This window comes from Trichosurus vulpecula (assembly GCF_011100635.1).
Source record: "Trichosurus vulpecula isolate mTriVul1 chromosome X unlocalized genomic scaffold, mTriVul1.pri SUPER_X_unloc_2, whole genome shotgun sequence".
NCBI lineage: Eukaryota > Metazoa > Chordata > Mammalia > Diprotodontia > Phalangeridae > Trichosurus > Trichosurus vulpecula.
In genome coordinates, this window is record NW_023494378.1 from 1218765 (window position 1) to 1224463 (window position 5699).

At 44.5% G+C, this 5699-nt stretch overlaps 1 pseudogene; it reads right to left on the reverse strand.

The window, feature by feature from the left end:
- Positions 1-3135: 3135 nt before the first annotated feature.
- Positions 3136-4049, reverse strand: LOC118833149 (annotated as a pseudogene).
- Positions 4050-5699: the final 1650 nt, after the last annotated feature.

Sequence of the window (5699 nt, forward strand, 5' to 3'; positions counted from 1 at the left end):
TTTGCTCTAGTTACACAGCCTGTGACAGCTCCTCATTTTGGAACACTACCCTTAGGTGCTGCTGTTCCCCTTCTCAGTCTGCACTGGGACTGTGACCTGGAACTGACTAATGAGTGATGAAACTGCCACTTGGCCCCTCTTGCTGTATCCTGCACAATTTTAGACCCTTTTTTACTGCATCTAGGACCTCTTCTTCCCCTGGTGCACAATTTCTTCATGAGCTGGAATGCTCTGTGGGACATAATCCTGGTCAGACGCTCTCAACAGTGTTTTTGCAGACCTAGATGTCTTTCTTCTTATGCCCATCTAGGCTGAAAATGACTGATTTTTTCTTTGTAATTCCATATTAGGATTAGGAGAGGTACATTTTATAGATATCCTTGGAGAAGTTTTTTGGTAGGGAGCTCATTGCCATCTTGACTCTGCCTAAACAACTCTTGCTCTCAAGGAGCTTACATTGTCGGAAATATAATAGAGGATGGGGAAGAGAACAAGTACATATAAATATGTACATAAATACAAAGTGAATAAATGCAAATATACATAAGGTAGTTCAATACGCAGTAGTTTGGCAGAGAGGGAGGGCACTATCAGTTGGCGGGGGGCAGGGAAGGCACCATGCAGGTGATAATGCTTGAGCTGCATCATGAAGGAAGGGCAGGACTCAATGAGGTAGAAAGAGAGTGTATTCTAGGCATGGCACAAGATGTTGGGAGGCTGAGTACTGCGTGTGAGGATCAGAGAGAAGACCAGTTTGGCTGCATCACAGAGTGCAAGAAGGGGAAGTAATGCCTAGTGATGCTAGAAAGATAGATTGGTACTGGGTTGTGTAGAGCTTTAAAAGTGTTTATATTTCATGCTGGAGTTGATTGAGAAATCCCGTGGTCAGATCTGTGTTAAGGAAAATTACCTTGGTAGCTAAGGGAAAGATGAACTGGAGTGGTAAGAAACGTGAAACAGGAAGACAAATCAGGAGGCTGGTGCTGCAATGTAAGTGAAAGATGATAGGACCTGAACTAAGGTGGTAGCTATGTGAGTGGAGTTAGGGCATTGGATTTGAGAGATGTGGCAAAGGTAGGAATGGCAAGATTTGGCAGCTTGTTAGCTTCAACCTGGCGGACTGGAAGGGTGGCAGTGCCTTCAGTAGAAACACATTTAGAAGAGAAGATAGCTTATGAGGAGAGACAATGAGTTCAGCTTGGTCCTTAAGAACTAAACCATATCACATATGACACACTAGCAGTGAGCCAGGGTCTGACAGATTTTGGGTGGGTGGGGCTCATTTGTTTACTCTCATCTATTTTTGTTGTTGTTAAGTCGTTTTGTGGCCGACCCCTCATGACCCCTTCTGGGGTTTTCTTGGCAGAGATACTGGAATGGTTTACTGTTTCCTTCTCCAGCTCATTTTACAGATTAGGAAATTGAGGCAAACAGGCTTAAGTAACTTGCCCACAGTCACAGAGCCAGTGAGTGTCTGAGCCAGTTTGAACTCAGGGAGATGAGTCTTTCTGCTTCCAAGCTCAGGGCTCTATCCATTGTGCCATCTAGTGGCCCCACTCTAATCTATACTGCTCATATAAGCTTCCACATTCATATGGTAATACAATACACATCAGTACTTTAGCATTCAGCCAGGTAAGTTGTCTTAAAGCTTGTAAAGGAAACACATCTGAAAACCAGCTAATGATAGTCGGAAAGGAAAAGAATGGGAAAATACTAACTTTTCTCGTGTAGACGACTGTAATACCAAAGTATTCAAGATGGAGTTCCTGGACATTATGGTGCCTCGGGACATTTTCTCATCAACTTATGGATCACATCCCCCAGACAATGGCTTCCTCAGGGGCAAGGTATTCTGTAGATCTAAATTTCTTAGAACCCACCAATGTGAGGGCCCCACCAACTTACCTTTAACAGTTAGTCCCAAGACAAAAAAGCATTTAATAAAATGGCATTGTATGAAAAATGGCAACAAAACATCTCCCTCATAAATTTGGTATATACTTTCCCACAAATGTACACATCAGTGGAAAAAGTAGATACACAAGGGAATATTTGTGTAGCACATTTGCAAGGAACATGTGGAGTGCACATGTGGAGAGGTGAACTCATATGAAACATGTGTCCAGAGCACATGCATAGAGGGAGCATATGAAGGGAAGACATGTGATCAGAATATTCTCATGGAGCATTACCTCACACCTCTGGCACTGCTCTGCTGGATGCTATTCTCTGGATGTTGCTTGTTGGACGCTTCTGAACATGGTCACTGACTGGTCTCTGCTGCACATTGCTCAGCTGGACACTGCGTACCATCGCTGGCCTTTGGCTCAGCTCAAATCCTTGGCTCTTTCTCAAGGGAAGATCAGCCATTGCCATGCTTGGTTTTGTTTTCTTCTTAAAGCCCATAGGCTTGGTCTCACTATAACTTCTTAGAAAAAGGCATAAACCTTGCCTAGGACCAGAAAGAAGCACTGCCCTTGTATTCTCTAGTCTTGGTCCCTCAGAGTTTGGTTATGAAACCTCTCATCTGCCCAGTAGGAGATTCTCAGCCTTAAGGCACCAAGTTATTTAGAATAAGGAATCAAGTCCTCCCTACTAGCTAGTGCCCTCAGGCCCACTTTTTTCCCCTTGGAATCAACTTCCTGACCTCTGGGCTTCAGGTTCTCCATGGTTTACTACTACTTATATATCTCTTATTTTTTAATCCCCAATAGATAGAGTAGAAACCAGGTGATCACTTATATGACTATGAAACAGCTGTCAGCATTTTGGGTTCTTCAGTTTTCTTACTTCTTCCATTTTCCCCTTTATATGATTGATTAGGATTGAGACACAAAGACAGACTAAGGGCAAAGTCATTGCCTATTCTCCAGGCTTAGTTGCATCCCTGGCCTTTTCATTTGAAGATACAGTCAGACTTAGGAGAGCTTTCCAGTACACCTGTAAGTAAACAATTTTTGACTTGCTTATATCGCACTCCTTGGCTGAGAGTTCATTGGTCTTGCTTGTTCGATAGCCTTGCTTGCTTCTCTTGGTGACTTAGTTGTATTCATTTAGTTATTTCCTGACCTTCTTTGAAATCCTGTTGGGGAAATTCCAGAGAGAACTTTCAGGCTTTTGATTTTCCAGTTATCATTTTAGGGCTCCTTTCACATCCTTGTTTCTCAAAGTGTAAATGAGAGGATTTAGCATAAGTGTCACGGCTCCATAAAATATAGAGTTGATCTTGTCTGTGTCATCAGATTCTTTTGACTGGAGTTTTACATACATGTAAATGAGGGTCCCATATATATAGTTACTACCATTAGGTGAGAACCACAGGTGGAGAAGGCTTTGAGTCGTCCCTCTACTGAGCGGATTTTTAGGACTGCCATGAGGATACGGAGGTAAGAGTTGATGATGAAGCCAAAGGGAAGAATAAGTGTGAAGATGGAGCCAATGAACATCAGGATCAAGCTGGGCGATGTATCAGAACAGACCAGTTTCAGCACAGCTTGCATCTCACATGCAAAGTGGTTGACCACATTGTGGCCACAAAAGCTCACAGGCATTGCCAGCATTGGGATGATGGAGGAGAAGAAGGCAATGACCCAGGAAGCCACGGTCAGGCTTAGGCAGACTGTCTTGTTCATTATCAATGTATAGCGCAGAGGGCTTGAGATGGCTATGAACTGATCATAGGCCATGATGGAAAGGAGAAAGCACTCTGTTATAGCTAAGCACAGGGAGATCCCCATTTCAGCATAGCAAGTGTTGTAGGAGATTCTGGGGTAGTCTTGTAAGCAGTTAATGAGGGACTGGGGTACTGTGCTTGTTGAACCACAGATGTCAAATAGAGACAGATTGCTGAGGAAGAAGTACATGGGCGTGTGAAGGTGAGAGTCCAGTATGATGACGACGATGATGAGGCTATTCCCAATGACAGTGATGAGGTACATGGTCAGGCCCAGCAGGAAGAGGATGATCTGGAGCAGGGGCTGCTCTGAAACCCCAACCAGGATGAATTGGGTGACCTTGGTATAATTTTCTTTTTCCAAATTATTCATCCTAGTCTCTGCAAAGAAAGGATGAAAAAGCAAAAAGAGAAGAAATGGAACCTAGCAGAGGGTTAGCCAAAGCCTCTCACCTTCACTGCCCTTTGCCCAGCCCTTAGCTCCAAGCTTGGCCCAACATCAGGGCTCAGCTGAGCACACAGGCAGAGAGGAATTTCCTGGAGCTGAAGAAGGGGAGGGGGTTTTAGTAGAAAAAAAATAGAACAAAATCCCTTCCTTAGTTTTCAGCACTGTTTCCCTTGTTGGGAATAACATCAAGAGAGGCAGGTTTGTATAGTCTTAGTCAGTGAGATTTGGGCTCAAGTACTATCTACAGGACTCTGGGCAAATCACTTCCCATCCCTGGGCTGATCTGCATTAGGAGTCTGAGGTCCTTGCCATGAATTCCCGACACCAATGAAAGCACAGGTCCATCAAGAAATTAACATTCTAATGACTTGCATTGCAATGATGTGGCATGGGAGGTGGACCATGGGAATGGTAAGATCTGGACAGTGAGTGCTGGATTAGTGTCCTTGAAATGCTAGAAGAATCATAGGAAGGGTGGGGAAGGAAGGAAGGAAGAGAGAGAAGGGGAGGAGAGAGGGAAGGGAAGGAGGGGAGGTGGGGGGAGGAAAATGAGGGAGGAGAGGGAGAGAGTGGAGGGGAGGGAAGGAAAGAAGAGGGAGGAAGGGAGGGAGGGGAGGCCTTCTCTCCTGGAGCCATAGAAATACTCAAGTCCAAGTACACCATCCCTATCATTGTCATCCTCTTCATGGCCTTCATTGTCATTTCACGTATGCCATAGAATTGATTTTCAAGGCCATGTAATTATATTTTTATAGCTTTGATAGCAATATTGTTTTGGAGGGGGGAAGGCAGGGCAATTGGGGTTAAGTGACTTGCCCAAGGTCACACAGCTAGTAAGTGTCAAGTGTCTGAGGCTGGATTTGAACTCAGGTCCTCCTGACTCTATTCACTGTGCCACCTAGCTACCCCGCAATCTTTCTGAAACGTATGATCCCAAAGTGGGGATAACAGTAGTATTTGCCTCACAGGACTTGGTGAAGACCAAATGAGATACTGTTTGTAAAGGCCTCAGCACAGTGCCTGGCACATGGGAAGCACTATATAAATGCTTCTTCCCTTCCCTTGCCTTTTCCTGATGCCTCAAGGACCTCATTGTTTCTTGGGTCATAGCACAGCCTTCAAGAGTCACTGCACTGTGTTTACCTCAAAACTCAATAGCCCTAGGGACAGCTAGGTGGCACAGTGGATAGAACACTGACTCTGAAGTCAGGAGGACCTGAGTTCAAATCTGATCTCAGACATTTACTAGCTGTGTGGCCCTGGGTAAGTGACTTTACCCCATTGCCTCCAAAAGAAAAAAAAGACTCAAACCTCGGTGTCCCCTGATAGCCTGACCATTCCCCACTCCTGGCTCTTTGCCACTGTCACTGCTCACTGTTGTCAATGGGTCTACTTTTCACTTACTGCCCCATGAGCTCCTTACTGTTATCATTTGACTTTGCATTCACTGCTTTCCTTGTCTCTTCTTTCTCCTTTCCCCAACACTCCATTAAAAAAGAGCAATATGACCCAAACTCCTCCTTGCAAAGAGCAGAGACCCTAGATGCGTTTACTCATGTTCAAAAAATATTCTTT